Genomic DNA, 13512 nt, shown 5'->3' with positions numbered 1-13512 from the left:
GGTGTGCTTTTCTTCAGGCTCAGATATGATAACTCTGCCAAAAAGGCATCCGCTGTCTAGCATTGTCAGCCAGAGCTGGGAGACAGATCAGCCTTTCTGTCTGACCCAGTCCAGTGGATGCATGCTCAATATCCATCTTTTCTTTTGTGTGCCAAAATCACTTTGCGAAAAATCTTCAGTAGTTATGTATCTTTTAAAATGCTTTAAGTACTAGATTCAAAAGTATTCAGTCTTTTGTCAGTGGACTTATTTACTAAAGATGTTTGTCATTAATAGGTGCCTGTATCTACAGTTTCAGATTTTATGGTGATGGTTTCTGAAGATGGATTTTACTGCTGTTAACTCAAATTAGATGGTTTTTCACTTCAACAAAAAGTGTGCTGCATTGCAAATAAAGTCAAGGAGTGTTGCATCTTGAGAAGTAACCAGTGAGACAGTTTGCTGTGAGGTGTTCACTGACAACTGAAATAGAGATAATGAATTTCAAAGTAGTAATACTGGTGTGGTTGTTGCATTGAATAAGTTCCGTTTATGAAATGATCTTAAAAATTGAAATACTATTACATTTCTTGATTATATGTATCTGTGTGTGTGCATTTATACGCAGAAATGAAGTCACTTGCAGAAATGAAGTCACTTCCTGAATTTTCAAGTCAGCATAGATGTTCAAATAGCATTTATTCTTTGGTTTAACCAAGAATTACTGCTTGTTCCATGCTGATCAGTTGCAGCAGGAGTCTTTCTAGAAAAGAAACAGTGATGGTTTACTGTCTAAGACTTAGATATTTTCCTGTGGCAACTTCCTTTTGGTAAATTTTGATTTTTTTTTTTTTTTTATTTCAGAGGTGTAGAATGATCGTTCAATTAGTACAAACATCTATTCCACACTGTAGGAAGTATAGAAGGGCTTTTAGAAGATATTGTTTATATTGCCTCAGCTACCCAACATTTAAATGTATCCCTGCTTGTTTTCTGGACATGGAATAAGTTTTTGTTGTATTCTTCACTTCTGCTTTCCTTCCCCTACAGACTGTCGCTGTTCAGGTTTTGGGTAAGAAACATCTTGTGAAGCTTACTGCAGCCTTTGACAAAGGTTATGACAGACAGTGGAAAAACAGGTGTGATGATTTTAAGTGTTCTTGCCTCTGGTAGTGCATTTAAAAGAACCTGCAGTTATTGGCACAAGTGGGAAAATCAGCCTGTTTGGTTTAAAATGCTTCTAGAGCTGGCTTGTGCTAACATAGCAGATTTTTTGCACTGAGGCACAGACTGTGCAAGAATGTGATCTGCTCCACTTGGGTTGCAAGTATGGCTTACCACTGGCACAGGTGAGGCAATTGCTGAGGGGAGGGTAATCATAACATGAACTGCTGCTAAGCTGGAACCTGGTGTGGGTATTCAGTGTGCTCCCTGGACAGAGTTAGTGGGCTTGATTGTTCCAGGATGGTGTAGGGCTGTGATGGCTTTCCTGCAGCTGTAGGGCTTGTACCTATGTTTAGAAAAGTGTTAGCCTTAGATTCCCTTTAACGAAGGTAAGGAGCACCCAAGGAAATACTTGGATAACATTTAAGTGAGAAATTGCTGCTTCATTATTAGTTTTAGTATGTTTTATAGTTTTGGAGAAGTCAGCCTTAGTAAACAACTGTTTGTGTTTCAGTATATATACGTATCCCACTGGTGATTGTTCCCTGATACATGGAATTATTTTTGAATGTCAATTCAATCATATTTGGCAGTACATACTAATGAACTGGTAGAGGCGTATCTCAAAACATTCTAAAGGCCCTTTCTGTGTTAGAGCAGTGGTTTAGCTCATAAATTTTTCCCCGAGTGTAGCGCTGAATAGTATAGTGGAGAATGAGATAAATCAGCAAACTTTTAACTGGGTTGGACAAGCAGTATTGCTCCTTGTTGTCACAGTACAGATGGTTTCTAAAGACTAAGTTTTAAGAGGAGTAAGTCAGGTTCTTGGCATGGCATGCAGCATTTCTCAAACTGTAATTTTATAGTGGCATTTAGTTAAAACATATGTTGGGAAAAAAGAAAATCATACGAGCAGTTAGCAGCTCTCCTAAGTGTAGTTAGCAAAGGATAAGCTGTCCTTTTAAAAGGATATTGTGGAAATGAGCACTGGAGCAAGCTTCCTGCACCTGTGTCTCTTTGACATCAGCTATGTTTTGATCTGATATGCAGTCATGGGCATGCCAAGACTGAGAGATGCAGGTGTTTCCCTCTGGCTCATGTAAACTATATGCTTCCCTGGAAATTAAATGCAGCCTGCTATTGCTTACAACTACAAAAGTAGATGCTTACTAGTTAAGGAAGTGCTTAGGCATGAAAGGTGCCAAATAGGGCTGGACAAGAATTTTCAGAAAGGGGGAAGTGGGAGGAAATACACAACTGTTGTCAGTTCTCAGGACATGAGTTATCTGCTCTGTGCTCAACTTTTGCATACGGAAGTCCAGACTTGCTCTGGCTGCTACCAAAAACTTACTAACATGATTGTAAGTTTTATTAAACTTAATTGCTAGAAATCATCAGACAGGTTGGAGCAAATGCAGGAAGATGCAAAACAAATCCCAAGTGGCTAAATTGTCAGACATCTCTACTCCATGCTTGAAAGTTGCTTTGAGAATGTTTCTTGTCAGGCAGATGGTGGTCAAGGAGTTGGAGTAGTTCTCACAGAAATGAGTAAGCAGTGATGACTGCTTTTTCAGCAGAATGAAGCTAACCAGAGAGACTGAAAGAACTGGGAAAAGTTGAGTTGTATTTTTCAATGGCAAAAGCATCCACTTATGTTTGGATACTCTGTCCTAATAAAGTTCTGCTGTTCTGGACAGTACTTAATTTCATTTGGTTCATCAGATCACATCTTTCAAAGTCACCAGGAATAAGGCACTAAGCTTTAAGTAAAGCCAATTGGATCATCTCCCTTCATTGCATCACATAAGTAGCACAGTCAGTTTCAGGATGATGCAAAACCCATTAAAATGAATAATTGAGTGGAAGTTTATTCAAGCAGAGAACGAGAAAGAGCTCGTAGATAGTGTGCTTGGACCTTAGCCTGTTGACCACAGAGCCTGGTCTGTGTTTTCCATTAGCTTCAGACCATCTGATGGCCCCATTTGGATTTCTAGTTTCACTCCCTTTTTATCAACCCAATTCTTGGCAGCATTTTTCTGAGATAATGAACTGTTTCTTCTGTAATCATTGCTGTTAGAGGTGCCATAGGTAATGGTATCACTTTATGTGTCCTCTCTGAACTTTCAACAACTTTGTTATTACAAAGCTTAAAAATTTTGTGGGTTTTTTTTGTTGTTGTTGTTGTTGTTGTTGTTTTTTTTGGGGGGGGTTTGTGGATTTTTTATCACTTGAGAATTTTTTTTTTTTTAATATTTCTTTGATGGAGCTTCTGTTAGGTTTTACGAGTACTGCTTAATTAAAACGTGTGTTAAAGTAGGATAAAGAAGCAGGAATGATTTACTGAGGTTATACTGAGTGTTTCAGCATATGCACGTGATGTTGTAGTAATGTGGTGAAGATCTGGTGTTGAATGAATATGAACGAAAGCATTGTGTCCTCTTCTGTCCCCCTCTTCTGTAGAGGTGATGGGTTGGGTCAGAGCAAGAACCTTTGCATTAATAAATGAACATCACAAGAATCAGGTGTTTTAGGGCAGGATGGTGGGGAGCTGGAGACCAGCCTAACTGCAGCATTGCTGACAGAGTGATGGCTCTTGCTGGGCTGAACTGGAGTCCCAGGCAGGTGGGGGGAGGCCCAAGGGGAGGGTGAATGGGCATGGACAGACAGGGCTAACAGAGCCCTCCAGGCTGTAATGGCAGTGACTTTCCCCTGACATGATTTTGGGTTCCCAGAAACCATCTAGACAAGAACATCCTGAGCAAGAAGCTGTTTGAACTGTCAGGTGTAATGGCCACCAACATACCTACTGTATGTAAATGTGCCTAACCGCTTTGGCTTTCAGTGTCCTGGGCCAACTCAGTCTACACCTTTGTCAAAGGCTCATGTGGTTCAAGACCTAATCTACTTCTCATTATCTTTTCTGGTTTTGCCTTAAATGCAACAAATCCAGGCTGGTTAAAGTTGACCTGTGTGAGCTACTCTGGCTGCACCAACCTAAGGTTAAGCAGTTGCTGTCCTTGTCCTTCCAGCTACTTACCTTGGCTCTAGCCAAGACAGATTAGTGGCTGTCATCCTGTTTTTGCTGTCTTTACTTCTGCTGCAGATGTACCCTAGTTTCAATGTTTTTTTTCCTCTGAGGTGGTAATTCTGAATGCTTTAAGTATGATTATTGTACTGAAGAACAGAATTACTTCTTGTCTGTACTGCAGGAAAGAGGACTGAAGCATGTCTTCTCACAAAGATATTAGATAAAACACATTCAGAGTTACTCAGTTCAATCTGAGCTTCACAGGTATACTTCAGAGGCTTTTTTATCCTCAGTCTAAAACCGAACAATATTTATGTCAGTGGCATACATGCTACTAAATAGCTAGAATGAAGAAAACGTCAAAATTAATTACTGATTAATCAACAAGGTAGATATTACCTACGTTTGTTTTTTACTGAATGTGTCCTTCCCCCACTGAATACCTGTATTGATTATAAGTAACGAGGCCTGGTGAAGGTCATAGGGCAGGCTAAATAGTATCTTTGGCTTTTTGTTGCTAGTCTGTTGGGATATCTTGGAGCATGTTAAGCTTAAAATAGATGAGGAAATTCTAGTGTTTTATGGCTGATGTATTTATATTTAACTCTACTGAGAGTTTCCATGCCATGTTTCCATGTTCTTTGAAGGGAAGGTATATGTGAAAGACAGCTGAAATATAGATAATACTGCAGAAGAAACAGAAATGCTGAATTGGCACTGAAAGCCACATTATTTCTATGGAGAATTTCTGTCCTGCTCTAATTCTGGGTATAGATGAGCCTCTGTGTTGTTTTGGAAAGGATTGATTCCCATTGTTCAGAAAGTAACTGCAGCAGCAAATTGTAACATGCACAGTCTTTATAGAGAATTAAGATCAGACAATTATTAAGTTATGAAGTTGAAAGTACAGGATTTTTTTAATAGAAGTAATGGAGTTATTTCTATTATAAAGTGATCTATTAAAACTATGCTTAAATAAAATCAGGCAGGCACTGTGTTGATTTTTGTTGGTGGTGTTTTGTTCATTTGTTTAATTTTTAATTACTAGACATCTGTGGTTAGTGCAGTGTTAGAGCTTCTTTAGATTTCTTCCTCTTTTTTCTCCCTTAACTCTGTGAGATTCAAAGTTGATTGTCAAATGAACAGTGTGAAGCCTTAGTTTGATTTGGTTATCTTTCATATGCACAGCTTCTCTCATAGTCTTAATTGTTTTGTTTTTAAGTTGGTTGTGAGTGCTTACAAGTTTGGTTTCTGAACCTGGTAGTATGTGGCTCTTAGCTTTGCCAAACTTAATAGAGAATAGAAAAAATAAATGTGTTTTTCAAGGGTGCAGGTTATCTCCTTTTCTTTGACTTTAAGATACAACTTTGCACCACTGTATACCTTTTTCACAAATCTTTTAATTTAGTTTTCATAATCCTACAGTTTTTCGAAGTCTTTTGCTTGCATTCTTGAGTCAGCCACTTCCCTTTTCCACTCCCCCCTCCCTGCATCCATCAGTGAAGAAAAGCTGGAAGTGACTGTGCTTATCTAAAGGAGTAAAATGATCCTTGACTGTTTTTCCTCAGCTGTCAGATTCCTTTGATCTTTAATTGAAAAAGTCGTTTTAGATTTTCAGATCTGTATTGTCACGTGAAAGATTTTCACATTGCTTTTCAGAGAGGACATTTGTACCAGAGTACTTTGTACACTGTCCTTATAAAGGTATTTCACTTTCTCACCTCTTTATTGTTAACTCCGACTTAACTAGCTGTTAACATTAAAATCCGGGGGCTATTGTGAGGTTGGTAGTTGTGGTGTTACCGTGTACTATGCCAAAAGTACTGCTCTGCCAGCTCTGCTGCAGCAGCCATCTCCCACTGTGGATGTCTTATGCTTCCACTGCATCTGATTAAGCAGTCATGCAATGACAGGAAGAATCTGTTTAGTTTGCTGATCCAGCTGATGACTAAGATGAAAAAGGAATTACTTTTTTTAATCAGATCTGCCATCTGTGCTATACAAGGTTGTACTAATTTAGTATCAGACCAGGAAGGTAAAGCACCTTCAGAAGAAACTTCTATGCGAATGTTTTCATCATGGCACCCGAATTTGGTTAGATTTCAGATAATAGCATCAAAACTAGGCTGTGGGAATACTGATACCATGGGAGAGGTTTTGAGATCTGTTACATGACTTAAGCACATGCAAAAGCTTCTATCTGGGTGGAAAGACTGGTATGAAAATCTAGTCTTCAGTCAAGCTTGACAGATTGCAAATTGCCTATATGCTCTCTGCTGCTGTGCTTGATACATTGGAGAATTTGCCTTCACTTGTTTACTTTTCCCAAGTGGTGTTCTGCAGACTAGACATGCTAAGAACCAAGTCCACAAGGGAGGCTAAGAGCAAGGACCAGTGAAAGCTTGGTCAGCCAGGGAAAGGTCGGGTCAAGTTAACAATGAGTAGTGTGTAGTAAGAATTCAGTAGAAAACTGTCAGCTATTGGAAAACCTGTTGAGAGCTGGGAAGTGGGCTGGGAGTACAACTTGCTTTGGATCCTCCTCATGGATGAGCGAGTGAAGTTTTGCAACCAGACTGACCGGATAACTTTGCTTTTGGACTTTCTTTTGGATGGAGAGGTGAGGCACAACTGGGGACTAGACACTGTATTTGAGAAAAGGTTCTGCATTCCCTGTAGTTACATCTTTAAGTGTAATATCATAATCTGTGAGATTGATGATGTTTTATAAGCTGTAAGCAGGATAACTGTACCTTGTTACCTGAACATTTACAGCCACTTTTGACTGTGAACATAGGACATCTGTTCATGCAGCAGTAAGAGGCACTTTATGTTTTGGTGCGTGCATTGGATGAAGTTCTGGGAAATGGATGAAAATTATAATTGACAGTATTGTAACTTTTGTGCTTTAAGTGAAATGAGCAGTAAAACTGAGAGTGCAAGTTAATATTATCCTTTTGTGTTCAAATGCTGTGACTAGCTTGTGGAAATATGAATACAGATTTTAAGTGTCAATAGTATTATTGTGGAAGACAAACTTATTTGGTGGGTTTGATTTTGGACTTCTGAACAGCATGTTACTGTCTTATAAAATTCAGACCTATGCAAATGCCTGATACATTCCAGTGCAATAATAGGTTCTGCAGCAACTTCAGAATCTATACTGGAGTTTGCCCTTTCAGGCTATTGTCAGGCTATCCATGCATTGGCATGTCTAGTGATAATGTGTAAAAGAAGTCTCAACCACTTTAGGTTTGGTATTGAACTGAATAGCGCTTGTCTGCATCACTTGGCAATGAAGTTATTTTCTCAGAGATCAATTAAAGCAAAAAAACCCAAAAAGTATTTTGTTTTGTTCCAACTCAATTATGTTTTATTTTTTTGTCTTTAATAATTATTTTGGCAGTAGAATTAAAATAGTACAATTACAGTTAGTGTATACTAAGGAAGCATTATTTCTAACTAAATTTTAGAACTGTATGTCTTGAGTAAATTTCTCTCTTAAAACATGTTGGTGATTGGAAGACAACTTGCAATGAAAACCCCAATATTGGATGAATGTAGCAGATTCTAAGCAAACTCGGCTAGCAGGCTAAAGTTTTATTTCCCTATTTCAGTGGTAAAATAAAAGGCTACAGAGTAGGAAAGGCTTTTGCAGGACAGGCTAATCCTTTTCAGTAGAAGGTTGTATTTTAAGACTCAGTCCTGAGGCACCCTAGTCTTGTTAACAAATAAAAAGGTGTTACAGATTTCTTGTCTTGTTTCCTAATTTTGAGTTCAAGTAAGAAGTACACTTGCATTCTTTCCTTCTTAGGCAACATTACTCATATAATATTTACCTCCTAGACTGAATTGTTTGTGTTTTTACCAGTGTTTGAAATGTAGACCGTAACACTTGAGGTGCGTGCAAGTTTTGGCTGCAAATTAGCATTACCTTTTGGCACACAGGCTGCTCAGTCGGCTTCAAAGAAAGGCCTTGTACCAGAGTAGTTTGACACAATATTAGTTCTTTATAAACTCAGCAGTGGTATGTGCTTGCTGTTTATTACTCTATTGTGAAATGCTTTTAATAAGCAGAGATGTACCATCTTCAAAAATGGTGGTGACTTTAGTAGTCCCATTTGCAGTTCTTGATTAACAAGGCTTACCAGTGAATGCTGAAATTCACTAGAAAAGGGGCCAGTGTCATCAACTGTTACATGGGGAGGTGAAGGTACAGGAGTGAGACAGGTTACTTCAGAAAACTAAAATATCTGCCCTACCTCTTCTCAGTCATTAGATGAATCCACTCAAAGACTTCATTATGTCTTCAAGTCTTCATTCCATCATAAACTCTTCAGCCATTCTGAAGTCATAGTGAGTTTACTTGGCACCAAGATGTGAGCTATGGATGTCACAACTACAAACCCAGTAGACTTTCAGCACAGGAAGTAGATTTGTTTGCATAGATGCAGATTCTTAAACTTAATCCAGCCTTTCTGAATAGGCTTGTCTTGTTAGCTATAAGCATCATTCTGCTAAACAGTTCTGAAAAATTCAATCCCATGCATACATTAAAATGTAAGTTTTCAAGCATTTTGCAGTATAGTGGATAAACCATTGTTTCTTATTAGCTGTGGAACTCCCACTGTTATATTTCTATCATAATTAAATCAGTCCTAATCTCCTTTGGTATTACAAATTCTCCTTGCAAATGGCTTGCTGAATCTTGTAACACTGATTAAAAATAGGGATATTGATAGGCTGTGTCTCAAGGCTTTGCTACCTTGAGGCACCAGCCTGTGGCTGAGGGGCTCAGTGATGCCTTGCAGTGGGACCTTTGGAACTGACTGTGTCCAGCACTGGCAGCCCCAGCTGCTCTGCACAGGGAGACACTCAGGCAGACACCCTTGGTCAGCACCCAGGCACCCACACGGAGTACAAATGCCTAAAAATACCAAAAATTGCTAAGGTGAATGACTCTCTTCAGCAGGTACTTTAGTGCACTAGTTGAGTTCTGCTAGTGTTTGCAGGGGGGTTTGTAGCATACTGTGGTACTTGAAAACGTGAGGAAGACAGGGACCAGAAGAACAACAATGAAGGCCAAGTTGGCCTCTATAGCCTGAGATGAAATTTAGCTTAAAACTGACAGAAATGCTGCAGAACTAAGTATACTATTTCACAGCTAAGTTATGCCAAATTTTACAGCCAAATTAAGTGATCCTGGAAGTTGGAGTTATAATCCACATTATAATATAAAAATGCTTGTAGAGACTGTACTCTTGAAAATTCTAGCAAATACTGTCCCAAAGTGCCAGGGCTACCACAAAGCTGCAAACTACATCTTCAGTGCACTCCCTGTGGAATATTCAGATTATTTCATTTCCTTGGGGTTGGAGTTTGTGCAGATTGCTGTTTTGTTTGGTTGGTTTTTTAAAATCATACCCTGACAAATGCTGGGTGGAAAGAAATTTGGAGCCCGTGCATGTTATATTGGCACCTGTTTTATTTAGATTTTGGAGGAGTCACTTGAGGACCCTACTCCTAAACTCCTGGGACAGAAAGACAATATGGGGTTACTAAATTAACACACAACCCATCCTGAAAGCAGTTCAGTAAGTGACAGTGCTTCTAGTTAGGTACCTTCAGTGTTAAATTGTAGTTCGTTCAGTAGCAAAGAGTTAATAAATGGAAACCAGTTTTATGTCATGTAATTTCCATTGGTAGAAATGTGAAGTCCAAGGAGAAAAATTGTCCACAGTGTGTAGTCCAACTTTGCTTTTACTGTGGATAAATGTATTGATATATCTTTAAAGGATGCTGTGTATCCTCAAAGCCTAAGTATCCCAGAAGGCTGCTGCTTTCTGTGGGGATACTTGGAAATCTACTGTATATAGTATATATACTTGGATATCTACTATATATAATCTACTATATATCATATATTTTGATTTGTGCACATTGTTTCTTGTGCTGTCACTGGGCAATGCTGAACAAAGCCTGGCTCCTCCTTCTTCACACCTTTTCTTCAGGTATTTATATATATTGATAAAATCTCCCTGAGCCTTTTCTTCTCTAGGCTAAATGGTCCCAGCTCTCAGCTTTTCCTTTTCAGAGAGGTGCTCTAGTCCTATTGTCTTTATGGCCCTTCTCTGGAATCTCTTCAGTATGTCCCTACCTATCCTGTACTGCGGAGCCAAGAACTGGGTCTAGCACTCCAAATGTGTCTCACCGGTGCTGAGCAGAGGGGGGAAGTATCACCTTGTCATGGTTTAAGCCCAGCCAGCAACTCAGAACCACATGGCTCACTCCCCCCTGCCCTTCCTTCTCCCGCTCCTGGAGGGATGGGGAGCAGAATTGAAAGAATGTATCTCCCACAGGTTGAGATAAGAACAGCCCAGTAATTAAGGTATAACACAAATCACTACTGATAAGGGGAATAACAAGGGAAGAGAATACAACCGCTCACCACCTGCCTACCGATACCCAGCCTGACCTGAGCAGCAATCTAACCCTTCCAGGTAACTGCCCCCAGTTTATATAGTGGGCATGACGTGCTGTGGTATGGAATACCTCTTTGGTTAGTTTGGGTCAGGTGTCCTGTCCCTGCTTCCTCCCAGCTTCCCCTCCTCACTGGCAGAGCATGAGACTCGAAGTCCTTGGTCGGAGTAACCATTATTGAGCAACAACTAAAAACATCGGTGTTATCAGTGCTGTTCCCAGGCCGAAAGGCAAAACCACACCACTGCACCAGCTACTAAGAAGGAGAAAAATGGCTGCTACTGCTGAACCCAGGACACACCTCCTTCAGCCTGTTGGCTACATTTCTCCTAATGCAGCTGATGGTGCTGTTGGTCTTCTTTGCCACATAGGCCCATTGCTGGCTGATGTTCAACTTGGTGTCCTCCTGGGTTGCCAGATCTTTCTCTGTCAAAACATCTTCCAGTTGGTCAGTCCTCAGTACGCACTGGTACATGGGGTTATTCTTCCCCAGATGCATCACTTGGCATTTCCTTCTGTTGAACTAACTTTCTGAGGTTCTTATCAGCCCATTTTTCTCAACCTGATGAGGTCCTCTGAATGGCAGTAACCTCATGGTGTATCAACCATTCCTCCATGCTTTGCATCATTTGGGAGCTTGCTGGGGCTGCACTCTCTCCCATTATCAAACCCAAGTTTTTGGGAGAATACTTAGATACCCCTACATGTGCTCTTACATGTGTGCATGAGTCTGCAATAGCCAGATCTGGCTGGTTAGAAGTGAATGGTTTTGTTTTGCACTGGAAGAATAGATACAGCATCTGCTAGTCTATTTAAAACACATTGAAAATATACTAGAAAGTATCTCCTGCTTTCCCCCCACCCAGCCCCACACACATGAATGGAGAGTTTCAGAGTAGACAGTGAGGAAAAAGGCTTGTTTCGAGGCTGTATACAGCTGGAGAAGACTCTAACAGTATCATAAAACATCAAAAGTGTAATTGCAGGAAGAACTGATATCCAATCAAAGCAGTAACCACTATGGATTCTTTTTTCTTAATTCCTAGTTTTAACTTCTCCCAAGGAGTTAAAATGTTTAAAAGTTCAAGTAGATTTAAAAGGCAAATATTCAGACTTATAGCTGGTATTTCACAGTTCCTATGTACGTATACAATTGTAAGTGTTGCTATTGGATGTACTGGCAGTCTGGACCCTGCAGTGGCTAAAATATTTCTATTGTGCTCTTGGAGGCTTGCTTGCACATGGTGTAAATAGAAATATTATTAATGTTAATGAGGGAGGTACATAGCCACAGGAAGTATTCATCTTGTGAAAACAACCTATGCCACAGATGACCAGGCAGTAATTCTGCTGTTGCTTGGTATCGCTGACTTCCTTTTCCCCAAAATATATATATATTTTTTTAGGAAGAAATCCTGTTTATTTGCTTTGAAGAAATAAATTTTTCCAGTTGGTGTTTTTTTTTTTGGTGTTTTTTTTTTTTTTTTTTTTTTTTTTTTGGGTTTGTTTTTGTTTTTGTTTTCCCATGGTCATGGTTGGAGTTTTTTTCTTAATCTATTAAGGAGTGCTGATGCTACTTGAAAGTTTCTCTGCTTCTGCAGTTACAGTGCTTGGTACATGAGGAGTTGCTGGTAATGGTGATTCTATCTAAATATCTTTCTTGTCATTAATGACTTGATTATTAGCTATTGCAGATATTTCAAGTTCTGTGGCTTCTTCCTTGGAAAGAAACTATTTTACACTTATTGTTCTCTTTTCTCACCTGCTTTTCTTCTGCTTTAGTTGCCTTAGCTGGAGAGCTATTTTGGGGCAGTCAATTCTATGAAGACCACAGTCCATTACTCCACCTCATGTCACAGCTTGAGAGCAGTTGAAGTGATATTCAAGAGGCATTGCTTCTTGGGTTTGCTTAACTTCTTAAAGGAATATAAAAAGCAACTAGTGAATCACTGAAAATACACCCCCCCTCCCTTCACCCCACCTAACTATTAGTCTTAGCCATTTATTTTTTTACTTCTTTCTGGCCTCTTTAATATCCTTTCACTCCACAATCATCTCAAATCTGAGCATGTTAACTTAAGCAACTTCATGTAGGAGAGCGATTCTCTAGGGCTGGCTAACGGATTAAGTGGCAGTACCTTGGTTGTGAAGCAACCTACGTTTGCACATTCTCCAGTCATTTCCTATTAAAACTTAAATCCTTGTTCTGTTGTGGCACCTTTAAAAAGCAGACCTTTTCCTTTACATCTAAATGTTATGAAAACCAGGCATACTGTAACCCAGAACCCCAAGGAATGCTTGATTGAAATAACAGATCAGAAAAGTCTCTTGCTAACATTCCTATAATTATAGGTTTACTCAAGTGACAGAAACACTGTGTCTGCTAGCTTTCTTCATACAGCCTAATTTTGGTTGAAAAGTCAACATAGCTCTTACAGGCTTTATTGATGCAGTGTTTGTGGGGATAAATAACTTCTTAAAATGTAACAGTATTAATTGCCTTTTCTCTTTCTAGAGTTATCTCATGTATTGCTGATTGGTTGGTCTGATTTCTGCTGTGGAGCAGAACATATTCCCTGGTAGTAGTAAACTGAGATTGAGTAGAATGAGTGAAGGGAAACGGAAGTGACTCATTCTTAGGTGGTCACAGGTAAACAAAAAGAGAACTTTGCTTTAGCACCCTGCACTTTTCTGTGGTATCTATCACAGTTATTTTTATCTTTGTATTTGAGTTTTTTTCTGTTACCAACGTGTGGCTGGTTTGACATACCACATATAGGTCTGAAGGCATTGATGTGGGACATGCAGGAAGAAGTCTTTAGATAGTAAGAAGAAAAGCATCCATTGGTTCTGATTTTCACTTA

General features: G+C 39.4%; 1 protein-coding gene across 2 annotated transcripts in view; it reads left to right on the top strand.

Moving 5' to 3' along the window:
* FBXL7 (F-box and leucine rich repeat protein 7) overlaps positions 1 to 13512 on the top strand; it is a gene marked incomplete at its 3' end in the record, with an annotated part of 254864 nt that overhangs the window by 102308 nt on the left and 139044 nt on the right. The gene's annotated exons all lie outside the window — the stretch shown is intronic.

Source organism: Psittacula echo (assembly GCF_963264785.1).
Source record: "Psittacula echo genome assembly, chromosome: 2".
NCBI lineage: Eukaryota > Metazoa > Chordata > Aves > Psittaciformes > Psittacidae > Psittacula > Psittacula echo.
Note: the sequence above shows the minus strand (reverse complement) of the source record. Positions and strands in the feature narration are given on the sequence as shown.